Source organism: Xenia sp. Carnegie-2017, unplaced genomic scaffold (assembly GCF_021976095.1).
Source record: "Xenia sp. Carnegie-2017 unplaced genomic scaffold, XeniaSp_v1 HiC_scaffold_4, whole genome shotgun sequence".
NCBI classification, from domain to species: domain Eukaryota; kingdom Metazoa; phylum Cnidaria; class Anthozoa; order Malacalcyonacea; family Xeniidae; genus Xenia; species Xenia sp. Carnegie-2017.
This window is the reverse complement of record NW_025813504.1, coordinates 5,039,154-5,059,494: the sequence shown is the minus strand read 5'-3', so window position 1 is coordinate 5,059,494 and position 20,341 is coordinate 5,039,154. Positions and strand designations below refer to the sequence as shown.

The 20,341-nt window shown below is 30.1% G+C and overlaps 1 non-coding gene across 1 annotated transcript; it reads left to right on the top strand.

Moving 5' to 3' along the window:
* Positions 1-9,669: 9,669 nt before the first annotated feature.
* Positions 9,670-9,758, top strand: Trnar-ucu. Its single transcript is given in 2 exon segments — positions 9,670-9,707; positions 9,724-9,758. It is a non-coding gene; the product is annotated as a tRNA-Arg (tRNA).
* The last annotated feature ends 10,583 nt before the right edge of the window (positions 9,759-20,341 follow it).

Genomic DNA, 20,341 nt, shown 5'->3' with positions numbered 1-20,341 from the left:
TGACTCTTTAAGAACAATTAACCAATCAGTGGCCAACTGTATGTATCCATGCAATTTAATTTTCATATACGTGTGAAAATTATACACGAAAATTTAACAATAATTGTAAAACTGAGAAATATAACCTTGTTCAAGCAGCTGCACGTTTCATATATGATGAATTAATTAACTAAAAAAAGAATGTTTTTGTTCTTAAGTATCTCATTGTAGTTAGTAAGATTTGTGAACTTATGATCAAGAGAAAACATCAAAATCACTCACAAACATTAATTTCCCTTTCGTATGACTTTTTTCCCTTTTTGTATCGAGGTCAGTAGCTACAGATTGCTTTTGGTTGAATAAAATTTGCTTGACGTGGCATTTAAATTTTCAACGTTAAAATTAAATATGCATTAACATTTTACATCTTTAGGTGTACCTAAGAAACCTTGAGATATTTACTATTACAAGATGAAGAATCGATAATATTACTTAGCATCTTTGCACAATTCAGAATGAGAGGCAACTTTGAAATTCGATAATTTTCATGACATGCAAACGAAGCTTATGGCGTGTACAAGTATATTACACAGACTCAACGGACCTCTAAGGACTATCTTGAGGAAAAGTAATAATTTATTTTCATTTGATTAACGTAACTAGCAGCCTTGAATTAGGGCCTGTTCATATGAGCCCAGTTAGCGAGACATCTCATCTATCTATGATCTTGCTTTGCAATACATTTACTATTGATATTCACGTCGTGTTCATGCGAGAAAGCGGGCTGGCCCGATTGCCCCGATCTCGCCTGTAGGCAGGGGCGGATCTAGAGTATGTCAAATCCGTCGCGCGACTGATGTTTGAAATTCAAAAATTACCTATTCATATTAATTAAAAAATCACTAATTATTCTTACTTTATTATCGCATTTACTTCGTGATAAAAATCCAGCTTTATTTATTATTGAAAACTAATGACTAATGCAACGAATATCTCCTTGGTAACCAGATCAGTTGAATTTTAATTGACCTGGAATAACCGACTGATAAGCGGGGTGGCTTGACTGGTTCGACTTATAAAGGAGTCTATGAACGCCAGAAACGCTATTTTATTGGTCAATGGCCAGATCAGTGGACAGTCTGGAATAATCTCGACCGATAATAGGGGTGGCCGGACCTATAAGGGAGTCCAATTGCTATCTTACAATTGGTTCATTTGAATTTTTGTCTTACTGTGATTGGTTTGACCGATTTCGACTGATAGCCAACTGAACTAACATAGTCAAGCTCACTGTCTGAATTGAATGTTTGATCGTTCATAGTAATTTCTGAAGCATGATACAAACTAAACTACAATCAGATGGAATTTATGGAAATCTTTTACAAATTCATATATTGACATGAATGCTGCTTTCCAAACTGGGAATTTTTTCAAGAGGGTGAAAAATTTATGGATAAATTGTAAATGCTTGGCAAAGACGATCTCGCGAGCGACATTTCAGTCATTGATGTTCAAAAGCAAGCCAACATTGTTTTGAGTTTTATCAGCAGAAATTTACATCGAAAATCGTAAGTAAAGGACAAGTGAAGTGTATGCATGAATGCAATATATCAAAGTCAATTTATGCGAGTGTGTGATGCGATTTATGTTAATATGGCGTATGGTAAGCAGATTGATGCTTCTAAAATTGTTGTTGCCGAAGGACTTTTAGCTATGATTTCTATGATGCTTGGGGAATCGTGGCCGTTATATGGCAGCGAAATCCTACATTTCTGCAAATATATTTCAATGGACAAAAATCTGTAGCCATAAGGCGCCATTCTATTATTTACTTTATCATAAAAAAATGTTTGGGGCTTTTCAGTTTATGATCATTGATCATTCAATCATTGGACAGTTATACTACATATTGTTTAAGATTTGAGAAAACTAACATTGATTACATGAGAGGCTGTTTACTATAACCTGTGATTTTGAGTCTTCTGATCCATGAAGCTTTTAATTTTGACAATTTGACTGGAATGGTTTTAAACCTGAGTATTTCACATACATGAAATGTTGTCCCATGTCACATATTGTCCCCTTTTCTAACTGAACACCTCATGTAGAGATGTAAAGGTGTGTTAATCTAGGACTCATACCAGATTGTTTGCCATAAATTCCAAAGGGCTATTGATGTATGAATAGCATTTTCTATAAAGTAAAAATGTCTTCCTATCTATGCAGATAAACCTTGAAATTTGGCAAAACAACAAAGTATTTTTATGATCACTAGGTAATTTTTTTGATGATCAGTATAATTTCTAAACTAAATTATTTCAGATTTACATTTAAACGAGCTTTGATCATATGAAAAGATATTTATCATAACCAGTAAGCATGACACATGAACCAATTTCAACATTCATGTAATTATATAATTAAAGACATGTTGGTTACATTCTGTTTGTATTTGCAAATACAATGCTACTAGTGATTGCTATATAGCACACCTTGCATATACTTACAGAAGATAATAGTCTAGTGAAATGCCTAAAAACATTCATGGCATTAAGCTGTCCTTAACTGCAATTTTCACTTTGATAATTTTCTTAATCTTTGACAGAAAAAATTTTGAGTTTTTTCTCAAAAAGTGAATTTGCTGGCTCTGATGTGGAGATGGGTAAAGGGTTACAATAAACTTGCATGGTTTGAAGTCTGAGCTTTTCTATATTTATGAACTGTCACTTGTAGTACCAAATTTCTAACTTAACTTATTACATAGAGGTTTGAATGGGGGTCTCTAGGGGGGTCTATGCCTGACAACTTGGTAGAAATTTTTAAAGACTATATCCGTTTTGAATAGCATTATTGTAAAATAAATTTTACGTTCCTAGACATGCTAATGAGCCATATATTTGGCATGATAATGAGCCTAATTATTTGGCAAAACATTCAAGTATTGTTCACTTCATATTTTTTGAAAAAACGTAAGCAAAATGTGTTGTTTTACCGAAAACGATGCCCACAAAATACATCTTGTATTGCTCTAAAACGCTGAAAATGGCATTTTAGAGGTTCTGAAATTCAAAATTTCTCAGGGGAGAATGCCTCAGACCCCCCCCCGGCGCGGAGTGCCTCCGACGTTTTATGACTGATGTTTGAAAAATCCTAGATCCGCCCCTGCCTGTAGGAGACGAAATCATAGGTAGGCGGGATGAAAATTTTCCTTATGAGCTCGCTAGCCCGCTTACCGAGATGAAATTATGGTATTAAAATCATGACGACCAATGCATAGAGTGGAACCTGGGACTTATTGTCACTTTTTTACTTAGATTTGAAAAGTTAACTGAAATCGACAATTGGACAAAATAAACAAATTATACGCTGGAATAATGGTATGATTTAAAGTTTAATTCATTATTTGAAGATAAAAGTATAATATTCAATATAAAAACACAGTCTATAAACGGCAGAAACCCATAAAATATTAAAAATTCCGGTCTATGATGCGCCATGTTAATTTTTAACTCGGGAAATTTTGAAAGTGTTGTTTTGCTATTTTGTCTCAGTAGACGGGATTGAATTTCTCAAATGAAAGCAAGGTACTATTTGCTTCGCTCAGTGGGATGTCTTGCTAACCGGGCTCATACAAACAAGCCCTTAAGCAGTCTCATATTTTTAATCACTATCAATAAAAAATAGCCCACAGCTAAAAAGGGTAAAGTCTTCTAGTTTGATTTAAAAGTAGAATTTGACGTATAATATAAATTGTCTGTATAAGTGTTAAAATAAAATCAGCATTCTCAGAACTTTTATGTTTCTTCTATATCAATACTTTGCTGCAAGAAAAAAGGGCACTATCCGCTTTTAATACAATTTTACAAAAGTTTCAATGAGTCCTACGACGCAATCTATCTTGTCTTCCAAGAATAACTGCTTTTTCACAATAAAGAAACTTAATTAATTCTGTATACGTTTTAGGTAAGAAGGTTTACATGAGCGTATTAAGAATTTATGTTATGTAGGAAAAAATTTTATTTGGACATATTTAAGTGAATTAACTTCTCTCAACAATAATATTTTTGTCCTTTAGAATGAAAGTAAAAAATTAAATAATCTGACAATGACTACAAATAATTAGTCTCGTATAGGCCTTAATGTGCAACAAATAGAAAACAGTCAATTGACTGAATAAAGTAAATATTGCAAATGAGCCATGTGTCTTGAGGTAAAAGGACACCATATTTAATTAAAATATTCGTTGTGTTTCTCTACTTCGGTCTTCTTTTTTTTTAATTATTCTTTGCTACTCTAATATATTCCTATTCGATTAAGTGCCCTGCAACTCACATACCTGTCATGATTATGTTTATATGGGCCGTTACAAACGCCGTCACTATATATTGAATTTTGACGTCTTATTGGTAAGAGAAATGTTCAGACGACAATAAGTGAACTGAATCATTAACACTAAATGTTAAATTATTCGTGAGTCGGCAAAGACATTCGGATTGAACATGAATTTATTATGATTTTATTGTGCAACAAATAACAAGTTAAGTATCAGCGAACAACGATATTACAATAACAAGTAGGAATACCACTTAATCTTTCATGTGTCATATTGTGATATTGTCAATGATCATATTGTCACATTGTCAATGATCGTGTGTCATATTGTCAATGATTATTACCGTCCAATGACCACATTCGTGTAGTATGAAGGAATGATGACGTAGTCGTAGATTTGTAATCACTTTTTTTCAAACATCATTCTCAGTAGCTTTTTTCGTTTACGGTTTTCAACACACATTGCCTAAGTCAAGGGTATCAAATGCAAGTACACGAGTTCCATTCTCACGTGCACCATCGACAAGCAAATAAATGTAAGCATATATGATCTTATCATTCACCCCTAAATTTCTGTCCATCGCACTTCATTGAAATGTCCTCCTGGTACTTCGTACTTATAATTCATTAAACCATTTTTGCGCTTATCGATCAACTTGTCCTAAAATGAGTCGCTGCTATTCACAATGTTGTCGCTTTCTTCAAACCTGTATAATTTACAACAGGGCTAACTTGTGAATACAGAGTTAAGCCGTTTCCATTTTTGTAAAGAAAGCTAAATACACTGTTTGCTGTGATATTAATTGCCACTGGGTAGTCACTTCGCTGCATTTGGTATCATCAACATATAAAACTTTTTCATCTTCAAATATGAGAGCAGTATAATGACAACTTTCCATTCCCGAGCCATGGTGGAGAGCGCAATAACGAACGTTGTAGTGGAATGACTCTGATCCTTTTCTTAATTTATTGAGTAAGTTCACTATCTCCTCTATTATTAATTGTTCTGTATTCTTGTTCTAATATGGCGGCAAAGTCTATTACATCAAAATTTTATATTGTTAATTCCATGATTTCTGCTAACTTTGGCAAACTTGGTATCATAAACTAGACGAGATTATGTTCCGTAAGTGGTTTAATAACTGAGAACATTGACAAAAAAATAATCAGGACCCACTTTATAAACGTCAATTTATGTTTATATTTATTCCTTGATCAAAATCTTTTCTGAAAAATTGTTTATTTTATAATGGCTACATTATCATTTGCCGTCAAGATAATCGAGCAAGGGAGTTGCTTTATGCTGCAGCAAAGATCGTTTAGTTGTGGCAGACTTTACAGATGTTCAGTTTAAATGATGCCAGTTCGATAATGCAGAAGGTGATCTAAATTTACTGTTGACGCGTAAAACAAGAGCAGGAACAACTATAAGTTTAGCTCACTTTTGTAGCTGAAGACCAGCCAAAAGACGTCAACACAGGCGATAATATACCTTGAACAATCATGGCGTACTTACCTTTAACATCCATAGTCCAAGCAAAAGGAAACATAGCAATACAAAACGTTAAAGTGCCCCATGCAGAAAGGAGATCAATGAAACATTCATCCCATTTATAAACCACTTTAGCTGTTGTCTCTATAGAACTAAAAGTGTTCCAAATGGCATTCTGTAACATTCCATTGGTGCAAAATATCAATAGCACGCACAAACGTTTCTTGTAAACCTGTACTTCAGATGGTTTGCTGTAAACATCAGTAGACGGCAAACATGTACTGGTCTCATTTGGTTGTCTGAAGTCATCACGCTGGTTACAGTTATTCATCTAAACACATGAAGTTTATACGGTAAACGTAGTTGTTTTTTATGCATGCCTAGTAATGTTATTTGATTTATAGCAATCTGATTGGCTTCAGCTGCGATGGCTTTTTCGATATCTTAACCGAGGTCCTAACCGAGTAAAAATATATTTTCAGTACGGAACAACCTAAGCTGTAAATAACATTTTTTTTAAGTTTATAATGAAAAATCGTTTGACAAACGGCTGATCATTAAAAGTTGCCTTGTTTCTGAACTTAATACTTGAAATAAGATATTTTGGGGCTCTGCATGCATGCTCCTATAGCCCAGTCATTTGGTGCATCGTAATTCTAAAATGAGCATGCGTACAAGCGAAGGTTGAGAGCTCGATCCCTTCCAGGAGCAGCTTAAAATTCTTTGTGATATTGTTGTACCCCATCTTCGAAAAATTTGCAAAACTATATGCAAAATTCAAGTTTTGATTAACTTTAGTAGCGACTTAACTTAAACTGTTTTTCCTTTTTGCAATATTCTTTAAGCAATTTATCTATGTAGGTTATGACACTTTTTATTAGATAGTTAACTCCTAAAGTAAATGGTTTGAACCTGGGAGCATCGTCACATGTTTGTAGATGTAGATCGTCCAGGTTAATAAAGTCCTGAGAAGGACTGTTTTTGTTGTTGTTGACTGACGTTTCGACAACCTTAGCGGTAGTCACCTTCAGAGTCAAATGAGAAGTAAACGTCAGGTTAGCCGTATTTGATATCTGGTTCTTACGTCATAGTATTGTGTGTACAGGAAATGTGTATTGTCATTGTGAATTAGTGTGAAGTGTAATTTTTTTTTAATTATAAAAGTGTAATGTGTTTTTGGTATAAAAAAATTCAGAAAGTTGGTACACCAACTTGGAACAAACCCCCCTGAACAGATCACAGCAATTACCGGCACCTTACAAACGACTTATTCACAAGAGAAACAAACGATCAACTAAAAACATTACACTTCACACTAATTCACAATGACAATACACAATTGACACCCACACTTTACAACTAAAATCATCATACCTAAATCACACATCATAACTAAAAATAAAAATATTTCACTTCACACTAATTCATAATGACAATACACATTTACTGTACACCATACCAACCTGGATGATCGACATTTACAAACAAGTGATAGTTAACTCTTGATGCTTTAGCCTTATTTTTAATCATTTCCATTTAATTTTAAGTTGTGCAGTTTCCATCCAAACACTTAGCTACTAATTTATCGTCATAAAATATATGTATTGAGGTGCATGCTTTGCAGCCCAGTTGCTAAATGCTTTATACATAGAAGCTGTGTAATAGCATATGCAAAGGACGTGACTTCAATCTTCTCCAGGATAATTTTCAATCTTTTGCGATCTCATTGTACAAAATTCAAGATTTGATTAACTTCAGCTTAATTGGAACTGTCTTTTATCTTTATCATTTTTCTTTTTTTGGAAACAAGTTAATTATGCAGATGAGGTTACTCTTTTAAAAGTGACTAACTCCTAATGCTTTGTCGGTTATTGCACGTATTTTAAACAGTGCATTAAAATTTAAGCTGTGTAATTTCTTACCACATATTTTAACACAGATTTATCTTCATAAAATTTAATGTTTTGTGGGAAGACATGCATGCTTCTGTAGCCTAGTTGGTTAGTGCATCGTACTTATAAACAGTACATGAGTATATGCGAAGGTCGAGGTTTGATCTCCTCCACGAGCATTTTAACTTTCTTTGTTTTTGGACTGTACAGTATCTTTGAAAATGTGCACATCTAAAGAAAAGATCATGTTTAATTAATTACGGAAGCAATATGTTTTTCTTAGTAATTTTGTTCTAAAAATTCTTTTACAACTTTGTAATAGTTTATAAAAATTCTTCGCATAAACTTCAAGGGAAACTTAATTGGCATTTGTTTTCATTTTTACAGAATTCTTAATAAAATTTAACTGTCTATATTATGCAACGTTTTAAAAAGCAGTTAGCTCCTTATGCCTTGAACTTACTTTTAGAGATTGCGTTTAATTTTAAGTTTAGTAATTTCCAACCAAACATTTAACTCCTAATTTATGATACATTTCACGATTAAAACCTTTGAAATAAATGAAAACCTTGCCTAAATTGTTTTCGTCAATGAGCATTTTCAACAAAATTTTCTAACTTCATCAAAATATTGCGTTTATGTGTTTAAAACGCAAAGCTTTACAGTTAATTTAAGATAATTATTGAAAATCAAGATTTTTCAATCTCAATGAAGTCCCATGCCTAATTGCTCGAGCTTTTGAGACGCCCGTGGTATCTAGACATACTTAGTTTTTATTTTTTGCCATACCGGGAAGATGATTTTTCCTTCATTTAGACGATTTATGCTGATTAAAACCGTACTATGGAAACAAGTTAATGATGTTGATGACAATACTCCTTTAAATGTTACTAACTCGTAATGACATGTCGGCTTATGCACGCTATTTTTAAAAAGTGCATTAAAATTTAAGTTGTGTAATTTCTTAAGCTAATATTTTAGCAGAGATTTACCTTGGTAAAATTTACTGTTTTGGAGCAAAACATGTATGCTCCTGTAGCCCAGTCGTTTGGTGCATCGTACTTATAAGCAGTACATGAGTATATGCGAAGGTCAGGGTTCGATCCCCTACAGGAGCATTTCAAATTTATTTGATTTTTTGATTGTGCAGTATCTTTATAAAATGTGCACAACTATAAGCAAAGGTTAGGTTTCATTAACTTCGGAAGCAATATGTTTTTCTTAGTGATTTTTTTCTAAAAAAGCTTTTACAACGTTGTAATATTTTGCTTAAAATATTTATAATAAACTTTAGGGGAAAAATAATAGCAATTTTTTTCATGTTTACAAATTTCTTTAAAACAATTTAACTGTGTATAGTATGCAACTTTTTAAAAAGTAGTTAGCTCCTTATGCCTTAACTTATTTTTAAACATTGCATTTACTTTCATTTTGAGCAAGTTCCAACCAAACAATTAACTCCTAATTTATGATATATTTCACAGTTAACAACGTTTGAAATAAATCAAAACCTTGCCTAAATTGTTTTCTTTAAGGGGCATTTTCAACAAAAGTGTCTAACTTCATCAAAATATCGCGTTTATGTGTTTTAAACTCAAAGTGTTAAAAATAATTAATGATAATCATTGACAGAGAAGATTTTTTCGATCTCAAATCAGTCTAATGCCTAATTGCTCGAGCTTTTGAGACGCCCGTGGTATCTAGACATACTTAGTTTTTACTTTTTGCCATACCGGGGTAGATAAATTGTTTTACATTTAGACGATTTATGCTGTTTAAAACCGTACTATGGAAATAAGTTAATTTTGTAAATGATGTTACTCTTTTAAAAAGTGACTAACTTCTAATGCCTTGTTGGTTTATGCACGTTACTTTTAACCAGTGCATTAAAATTTAAGTTGTGTAGTTTCTTAAGCTAATATTTTAACAGAGATTTATGTTGGTAAATTTACTGTTTTTGAGCAAAACATGTATGCTCCTGTAGCCCAGTCGGTTAGTGCATCGTACTTCTAAGCAGTACATGAGTACATGCGAAGGTCAGGGTTCGATCCCCTCCAGGAGCATTTCAAATTTACCTGTTTTTTTGATTGTGCAGTATCTTTATAAAACGTGCACAACTATAAGCAAAGATTAGGTTTGATTAACTTCGGAAGCAATATGTTTTTCTTAGTGATTTTGTACTAAAAAAGCTTTTACGTTGTAATATTTTGCTTAAAATATTTATAATAAACTTTTTGGGAAAACTAGCAGCAAATTTTTTTCATGTCTACAAAATTCTTTAAAACAATTTAACTGTGTATAGTATGCAACTTTTTATAAAGTAGTTAGCTCCTTATGCCTTTACCTTATTTTTAAACATTGCATTTACTTTCACTTTGAGTAAGTTCAAACCAAACAGTTAACTCCTAATTTATGATATATTTCACAGTTAACAACGTTTGAAATAAATCAAAACCTTGCCTAAATTGTTTTCTTTAATTAGCATTTTCAACAAAGGTGTCTAAATTAATCAAAATATCGCGTTTATGTGTTTTACAACTCAAAGTGTTAAAAATAATTAATGATAATCATTGACAGAGAAGATTTTTTCGATCTCAAATCAGTCTCATGCCTAATTGCTCGAGCTTTTGAGACGCCCGTGGTATCTAGACATACTTAGTAGTAGTATAGGCCGTGGGGGTACCAGCGCAAAAATGGACTGGTTTTGAACCTGTGTTTTAAAGGGGGGTAAAAAACTCGAGTTTACAATCTATTATTTAAAAAATTTGGAATTTATATATTTTTGAAATATATAGGTGCGTTTAAATTTTACAAGCAGTCTTTACAAATAAATGTTAACAAAGCATCTTTTCGGAGGGGCTCGGCAGCGCAGATCACGAAATGATCGAGCAGGGGATGGAGCCCCGAGAATCCTCAGCGACGGTGTGTGATTCATGAAGTGAATCAGGAGCGCACCCATGTGTCCGAAGGACAACAGACATTTAACATATGCTCTTTACAAAATTTAGAGTCTATATGTTTTTTTGAAATATATAGGTGCGTTTTAATTTTACAAGCAATCTTTACAAATAAATGTTAACATAGCATCGTTTTGGAGGGAACTCGGCAGCGCAGAGCCCATAGGGCTCGAGCAGGGGAATGGAGTTCCCGAGAATCCTCAGGGCTCGGTGGGGAAAATTTTCACGAAGTGAAAATTCGGAGCCCAAAGTGGTATTCGAGAATTTGAAGAACTCGAAGAATAACAGACATTTAACATATGCTCTTTACAAAATATGGAATCTATATGTTTTTTAATTTGTCTGTCAGGCGCGTGTCTTAGTGCATGTTTTTTTTAATAATGGTTGTTTAATGTAACCAGCACATGTTAATATCAGCGCATGTTTTTTAATTTGTCTGTCAGGCGCGTGTCTTAGTGCATGTTTTTAACAATGGTTGTTTAATGTAACTAGCACATGTAAATATCTGCGCATGTTTAATAATTTAATCGAAATAATTTAATGTTTTATATAATTTTTGTTAAAAGTGTTTGTTACTAATTGTTTCAGGATTTTGTATTTTTTTATATCGCTTTTGTCTCAAAATTTTTACAAAATGTATATATGGTAAATCGTTTTGTATTAATTACTTATTACAAACAGTTATGTGATATGTAGTTAAACATGAGGAGCAGGTATGTATGATTTTACTCTAACAGAGGCCCACTCTACATGCTTACTACACATTATAACTGTTTGTTAATATTTAGTTATTTGAATTGATAAGATAATGACCATAAGCATAAGTTTTAAACCATCTAATATGTACCGTTTATCATCAAAACAGCTGAGTGATACTTTATTAATTTCATAACTACCAAGTTGATGGTTTACACTTCTAATAGTTTTCATTGTATGATGCATTTGTTTCTTTTCAAATAGTGTTTTTTTAAAGTCTTCATGTTTTATTTTACTCTTAATAATATTTTTCTTAATTCCTTTAGCTTTTTTATCTCCTTTATTATTATCTGTAATATAACTATACATTTTACTTCTTAAACCTACAAATTCCTTATTGGTATTCCAGCGGCTTCGTCTTTAAATTTCCCGATCAATTTTTTATTAGTCTTATTATAATATTTAGAATTTTCTGAGTAATCACTAAAATCAAATTTATCTTTATCAACCCAAAAATCTTGATAGACATCTTCAGTTTCGATTTCGTATGCTAAACTATCTGTGTCTGTAAAAAGAAGTTTAGCTTTATCACCATATTTCTTCTTGATATAATTGTAATGAAAATTATACATCAGCGTTTTACTTAAATCTAAAATACACATACCCACATATGCCGGCCTATTAAGGGTTAGTGTTTCTTTTATTTTATGCACAGCTACTAAATTTTCATTAAATATCTTTGAACTTACATAAGTAGGTTTTGAAGCCAATTTTAATAATTTATTTTTATTAGTTACCAGTCTAATATCGATTCTTTTATACAAATTTTCCATTGTTTTGCCAAATACCGAATTATTCATTAATTTGAAGAAGTCTTTTTCAAAAGAATTTTTTGCATTAGTTCTTTTTTGAGTATTAAGGTCTATGTATATTTTCAACCAAGGAGACTGATTAAATTTCAATACTCGGTGGACTTTAGTTAACTTTAACCCAAGATCTAAGTATAATTGGAGATTTCTATAATGTAGCACATACTTCTCTTTATTTTTTAAAGTTGGAATCAACTTATTAACTGAACCTGTTGATATATTGTAATTAGAAGCAATTGTCTTACAACATTTTGACAGCATGTCGCTAGTTACCTTAAATTTTTCTGATGAAATAGGATAATCGTTATGTAAATCATGTAGTTTTTCAGGGTATTCTAAATCAACTTCTAAAATTAAACCTTTTTTACTATCTGCTTGATATTCAGCAAGGTTTAAGTTGTTAATCTGTTTCTCAGTTAACCATTTGAAACCACCAGTAGGTAAGTTTTGTGACATAGCCCATCCATATAAATTGTTTGCGTCAAGATACATTATATACTTTGAGGGTTTATTCTTATCAAATGTTTCCATATACTTGTTACTAGCCTTACCATATCGATTAGAAATATAAGAAACACCTCCTCTCATTCCTTTTTCAATGAATTGGAACATATCAATATCAGTCATTAGTTCTAATTTGATATGTGTCATCTTTAACATACTATCCCATGATAAACCTGGACAACTAAAATAGTAGCATGGGTCTAATTTATAATATTCAAGACATGTTTTCCTAAAGTTTTCAAATACATCAGCTAATAATAAAACGTCTGATTTTAAATACAGGTCGTGATACTCACCCATGTTTTTTAGATTGAATGTATTCCAAACATTTTGAGCATGATGGTATTGTTCATCTGATATATTCTCAGCATTAAGAATACTATAAAAGTCTTCTTTTGAAGGTAACCCCTCATCAAACTTTTCAAACGAATCCATATAATCATATGGGTAAATACCTTTTTGAGTCGTTAAATTAAAATTTTCACCTTGAAACTGCTTAGATGTATATTTAAATGAATCTTTAGGTAAATCACCAACAAGCTTTTCAAGACTATAGCTCATAAATTGAAAACTATCAAGAAATGTTAAATGGTTTCCTAACATAAAAGCCATATATTTTTCCATGTTATTAGGTATAGCATTTATATTCATCTGAATATCTTCTCCTTTTTTGTTTTTGTATGTATATTTCTTAACAATAGCTCCAATCTCTTGCATAATAAAATGGCTATCATATCCTCGTAGATTATGAAATATTACTGGGATCTTTAATTTATCAGAGTCTATTCTAATTTTTAAATTACAATCTTGATGTGCAGAGCCTCTGTATTTTCCAGTGATATAACAATGGTCTCTAACTCGAATATCTTTATTAGTATATTTTTTGTTACAGATATGACATTCATCAGCTTTTTTAAAGTCTTCTTCATCATCATAAGTCATTTTTAATGGTTTATTAAAGTGGGTTTTCATAATATTTTTACAATATTTAACTTCTTTTAACATAGCTTCCATAAATTTGTAAACAGCTTTTTCACCTCTATATATTTTAATTTGCTTAGTAAATTTATCATCATAAGTACATATTAGTTTGTATCCATAACCACAGTCAGTATGTTTCTGATAAGATTCTGTATATGATTTTTTATTATTTCGGTCACAACCAGATATCTTTTCTATGATTGCTTCAAAGTCAGCATATATAACAAATGGTATTGGTTGTTGCTTATGATAATTGTTGAATTTCAGTATATTATTATCTTTATTTGGCATTCTTATAGTTTGTTTGCCATTAACAATAATACAAGTTTCTTTATGGTTTAATAACACTTGTTTTGAAATAAAACCTTGTAGACATTGCATAAAAAAATATTTTTTTTCTTTATGTTTATTATAATTATACATAAATATATTAAAATTTTTTATTAATACATAGTGTGATTTATTTTCTTTTGTCATAAGAAGTAGGTTTAACTCATTTATGTATTTTTCTTTTGATAAATATATGGGGAATTTTTGTTTATTTTCATACCCAAAAACATTAATATTAATATTATTTTGTTTTTCGATTTTATTATAATTTTAACAGTTACAGGAAATTCAACCCTTTATAATTAAGCTTTTCAATATATTGCTTATCAATTTTTTATTCGTTGTGAGTCTTTTGTTGTGAATTTAAATATCGAATATGGCACCATCTAAAACATTCATTGTCTATTTTTAATATTAATTAATCCTTTTTACTATTTTAAGCTCTATTGGTAGTTCAATATATGAAGACCCTCTAAGTGGTTCATATTTAATTATATTAAGATAATGATTGTCTACAGATCTGATCATCCATTTAGAACTTTCTTGGGTAAATTTATCAATCTTATTTAATATATTTTGTTCTGAAATTTGTAGTAATTCAGTAATATTTTCATTATTTGTAATTGTTAAAGCTGGATTGTTGAAATAAGCAGTTTTAGTTATAAAATGAGTCATACCACCATCTTTTTCTTCTGGCATAACAAATGTTATTTTAAGAGTTTCATTAAATTTAAGTCCTTTCATTAATGATAATATGTTTTTAATATAATATGTAAGATACTTTCTTGTGCTTTCATTTGTATTAATGGTTCTTTATTGTTAATAATGCTTATTTCATAAGACATTGTATAACCTTTAATAGCTGAATTTATTTGTTCTATCTTAATTCTAGGAGTTGGTATTGGTTTTTTATTCTCATACTCTTTAACCATCTCTTTTACACTCTTTCTTGGTTTGGGGACTGGTTTAAGTAATGTGATTAATTCGTTTTTTCTAAGTCTTGAATACCGTTTTAAACCTTTTTCTCTAGCAATAACTTTTAACTGTGGTACAGTCATTTGTTTGATATTGGATTGTGATAGTACTTTTTGTACTGGTTTGGAAATTGAAGTATTATTAACTTCAACCATAGGCTTTTGATTTAATATTATATTAATTAAATCATTTCTAGTCAACTTTTGGAGCGCATCTCTATTCATTTTCTGCATATTATATAATATAGGTATGTTTTAAGTACCTTTCGATTTAAATAATCTCTATTCATATATATATACTATATACTATATATTTTTTTAAGTATAATTTTAAACACACTAATTTTAATTATAGAAATAAATCTATATTTAAAATTTTTATAAAACTATATTATTTTTTATTTTTGAATTTCTTAAATGTTTTTTAGTCCTAAGATGTAAAGTTTTATTTGCTAAACTATATGTTTTATTACATGAATCACAATGCCATGGTTTTGACAACATATATGTTGTCCTATGTTGTTTAATTTGTTCTTTAGTAAAAATTCTTGGTCTTCCACGTATTTGTTTATCTGAACACATATATATATACTAATACTATATATTTTTATTTTTAAATAGTTATTTAATGCGTTTAAGATAGATTCTAATAATACCATAAGTAGTTATATGAGAACCATATTCACATACATCAAATTTTATAACATGAATATCTGTATCTGTATTTTTAATTTTATATTCAAATTTACAATCTCGCCACTCGTGGAACCTATTAAACAGAGCATATGTTATTTGATTAAAATATGGGACATAAGTATTACTTTTGTTTATTAAATCTGGTTTAAATTTATCTAATATAATTAGTTCTTTATCAACATTCATACTACACATCATATGTAAAATTTTTTTTATATTTTCAACATTATATCTATTTTTTGAAAAAGATAACCAGTCCTCTGTATGCAACTCATATTGTTTATATTTAACCTCATCTTCTTTATAATGAAGCTCGTAAGTTAATGATTTAATATACATGTTTTTTTCTTCCATTAATTTATTTAATAAATCTAAACTAATTTCATTTTCTTCATATTTATATACATCTTTGTTTTTTATAACTTTCATCATTATATATATAATTACTATATATATTTTTTTTAAGGTGCGTTTAAATTATCTTTTGTTTTATACAATGTTTTTTCAAAATCCTTCAAAACACCTTCTATATTATAACTAGTTTTTTTACAACATAGAATAAAATCTCTAATCTTTTTTAATAGATCTTTAAGTTTCATATATAACATACTATAGGTTCTATAATATATAAATAAATAACCAGAAACAAACGATATTTTTGGTTAAATTAATAACAAAAGTAACAGCATACACTGACTATATATATAAGAATAGTACATGTTTTATTTCTTTGACTGGATCCAAATTTTTATAATAAGTACAGTCGATATCTTTATCCCACTCAAGAATTTTATAAATCTCACCAAATAATCGATCATCAAAAATCCTCTTTGTCTTACTATTTTTCATATCTCTAACAGAGTGTTTTAATGGTATACCTCTCCTACTAGCTAAACGTATTATATAATAATTATACATACTAACATTTTTTTATTAATTAAATTATGTTTAATCATAGTACTGACAACCTTTATAAAATCATTTGTCAATTTCTCAACATATTCAAAAGTTACACACAATCTAATTTTATTATAAAACCATTTTTTCCTTGAATGAACTGATCGTTGGCACTTCCAAATCTCTGGTATCCATTCATTAACTATCTTATATGAGTGAACAGTACCACAGTGTATACAAACATTCATTTTACTATTATCTGAAATAATTTCTTGATTTTGGCAACATAAGTATGTCTTAACAGAACTATTAATATAACTATCACATATCTTTTTATTACAAAAGCAACAATTTACATAACCAAAAAACTCTTCTAACTCTTTATGAACCAATTTATTACAATACATTTAATATAATATAATATAATATAATATTATATCTTTAAGTAGTTTTATATAATAAATATCCGGATACAATGCCAAACCCAACCATTGTAATAGATTGATAATTTTTCATATTCTTAGATGGTTTGTAAAAGTCATTTAATTGTGATTCTCTATGAAATGTTAATCCGTTGTAATGTATTGTTTTTACTTTTCTAAGCATATCTAAAGCTTTGTTCGTAAGTTCTATGTCATTATCAGCATATTGAAGTTCTTGTCTTAACTGTTGAATTTATCATGCTGCTTGACTTCATTTTCATAGAACGCCTCTTTAGCCTTAGATAGGTCCTCTAGAGCCTTATTGTGACGTTTCATTTCCTCAGCATAACCATTTTTATCAAGTTTATGAAATAGCCAGCCTGCTAGGGAAAAACATAACCAATTGACAATAGATCCAAAAACTGTTCCAACCCCACTAGTAATAACACTTGTCATATATATTTATACAGATTTAACTGGATTTTCAGGAACCCATTTTTTGTCTTGAGCATATTTAACTAGCATTGTTGATGCTGTAATAGCAATAGCTAGTTTTGTAAAATCTTTAATATTATCAGTATCTGTTAATTTTTGGCCTAGTAGTTTTTTAGACGCCATAAAAAGACCTACAGCAGTTGTTGTCACAAGCACTGCATCAAAAGCTTCATTCATAAATTTTTTCTTAGTCATAGTATTACTCATATATAATAGGAAATACTTTATTCAAATTATATTTTTTATTTTTTTGTATCAAAACATGTTTTTCACTAGTTGTTTCTTCTCTCGCTTTATCGTTTGTTAATTTTTCCTGCCTTTTATCATCTTTACGTGCATAAAGAGGCTAGCAATAGCGGTTATCACTCCAACTGCTCCAAATAAGAATCCGTAATTAATATTCCAGCTATCATCATCAATTTTCTTTTTATTTTCTAATTCAATCCTATCTCGCATCTTTTTTTCTTTAGAAGCTTTCGATATAGCAGCCAAGCGTTTACCAGTTTGAACTCTAAGAGGGTCTTTCTCTTTCTTAACTGTAGTTATCTTTAGGTTTTCTTCAGACATGTTATATAATACTGTAGATTTTGTTCACAGATAACTCACAGATAACTTATAGATAACTCACAGATAACTCACAGATAATCTTATAGATAACTCACAGATAATCTTATAGATAACTAACAGATAACTTACAGATCATTTATATTTTTTGTTATATTTACTCACCATACCATCTATAGTAGTACAAAAGTCAATTATAATATCATCGATAACTTTTATGTCTGATAGAAATATCACTTCATCATAAGCTAATCCTCTTAAATAAGATCTTATAGTTATAAGTATTTTTTCATATGATGTATATGCAAATTTACACATTTCTAAGTTATTATTAATCTTACTCTTAACCATATAACCTTGAACTAAAGCACCTAGACCACTCAGAGTGGCTATAACTATCGGGTTTACGGTTATACTACCAACAATACCAGCAGTCGAGACTAGAAAAATACTTCCCATGTTTAATGATAGTCTAATTTTCTTTAATTTATTATATTTCCATTTATAACAAGTATACATCTTGTGATAGTATAAATACAATTTTTTCAGCTTTTCATATTCCTCTTGACTCAACTCACTCGAAATATGATTAAAATCTAGAACTTTTTTCATATTATATTATAAGACGTATTTAATTAATATGAATGATGATAGCATTGATATACCGAGTAAAGTAATCATATCTGTTTGATGGGAATTATTTACTATCATTTTTGTATGTTTATGTACTACTGGTTTTTTATGCACTTCATCTAGAGTATCTAGGTGTTGTGAGGTTGTATTATTTTGATGTACTTTTTTTGGTTCTTCCTTTTTAACCCCATAATAATTTATTTTAGAGTTAAAACCGAATTTCATAGTTTTTTTTGCTAATGTTAAAATATTATTATACCCATCAAACTTTTTATCCAATATGATCATACGGCTAGGTATAATAATCATCCCTGGTGTGATTGCCATATTTAAAACAACATTCGTGTCTTTTATACTCTTTCTCATGTTAGATATCAATACAGTCGTATCATTCTGTACTATAGTATCCTCTACTAATTTCCTAAAAACTTTTTGAGTTTGCATGCTCTTAGCTCCATATACAGATAATTTCAACCAAATAACTAATGAAGAACTTAAAGAAGATATAGGTGTAATGGCCCCCTCTGGAACTATTGATAAAAGAACACGACCACAATTCATAGAAGCACAAATAAATCACTTTGCTGAAGAGCTAAACAAAACTCTAGCTAGAATAGATGATATAGAAAATGAAAATAGTATTAACAACAATATTGATGAAATCACTCGTTTGCACGAAAGAGCCGCAGAATTAGAAATTATAATTAGAGAAGAAGAAGAACAATTATAGAAAGAGGATGTACGAGAGAAACAAGAAGAAGACATTACTAGATTACAGCAGTTTAAAGAATGGGTTAAGGAAAAAATCCCAGGATTATCAGCTTTAGTTATATCTTTGGCTGGGATAATTACAACCATTGTCATTGGTGCAAGAAAAGCAATCCTACAAGGTGCTCAAGCTACTAGTAAATTTTCTAAGGCTTTAGCAAAACTAGGTAAAAAATTATGGCCAGTATTAGGACCATTATTTAATATTATCGCTCAGGCTATATCTTGGGGAGCTAAAGGTTTAGCATGGTTATCTTCTAATCTTTGGGTTTTAGCTATTATGATTTTAGCTATTATATATGACCAGTATAAACAAAGAAAAAAATTAAATATGTTTTAATATATATATGAACAAATTACAAGAAGAGCTTTTATCTGGTTATAGAAGAAGTATTATGGCAAAATTTAAAGGAAATAGAACTTTTTATAGTATAACCTTTAACCCAAATAGTGTTAAACCGAATGAACAAGTTTATATTAATATTCCGAAATTGAAAGCAAATAGTTGCTTAGTGCCTGGTTCAGTTAATCTATCGTTTGTTCTTAAAATCAGTAATACAAAAAGTCACTTTCTAAATAATCTCAGTCAGATTTTACAAAATAGACTACAAATTAAAGTTGCTGGTGAGACATTATACGACTGTAATAATCATAATGTTATAAGTATATACAAAGACTTGTGGATGCCGAAAAGTGATCGACAAGGCCTTATTGAATATGGTATATGTAGCCAAAATCTAAGAAAACTTATTTCTAAGGATGATAGTGCTGCAACAAGTGGAGATTCAGAAAAAGTAGCAGACAAATTAATGTATGATATTTATGGTACTAGGCAGAAAATTAATATTGATAATATTCTT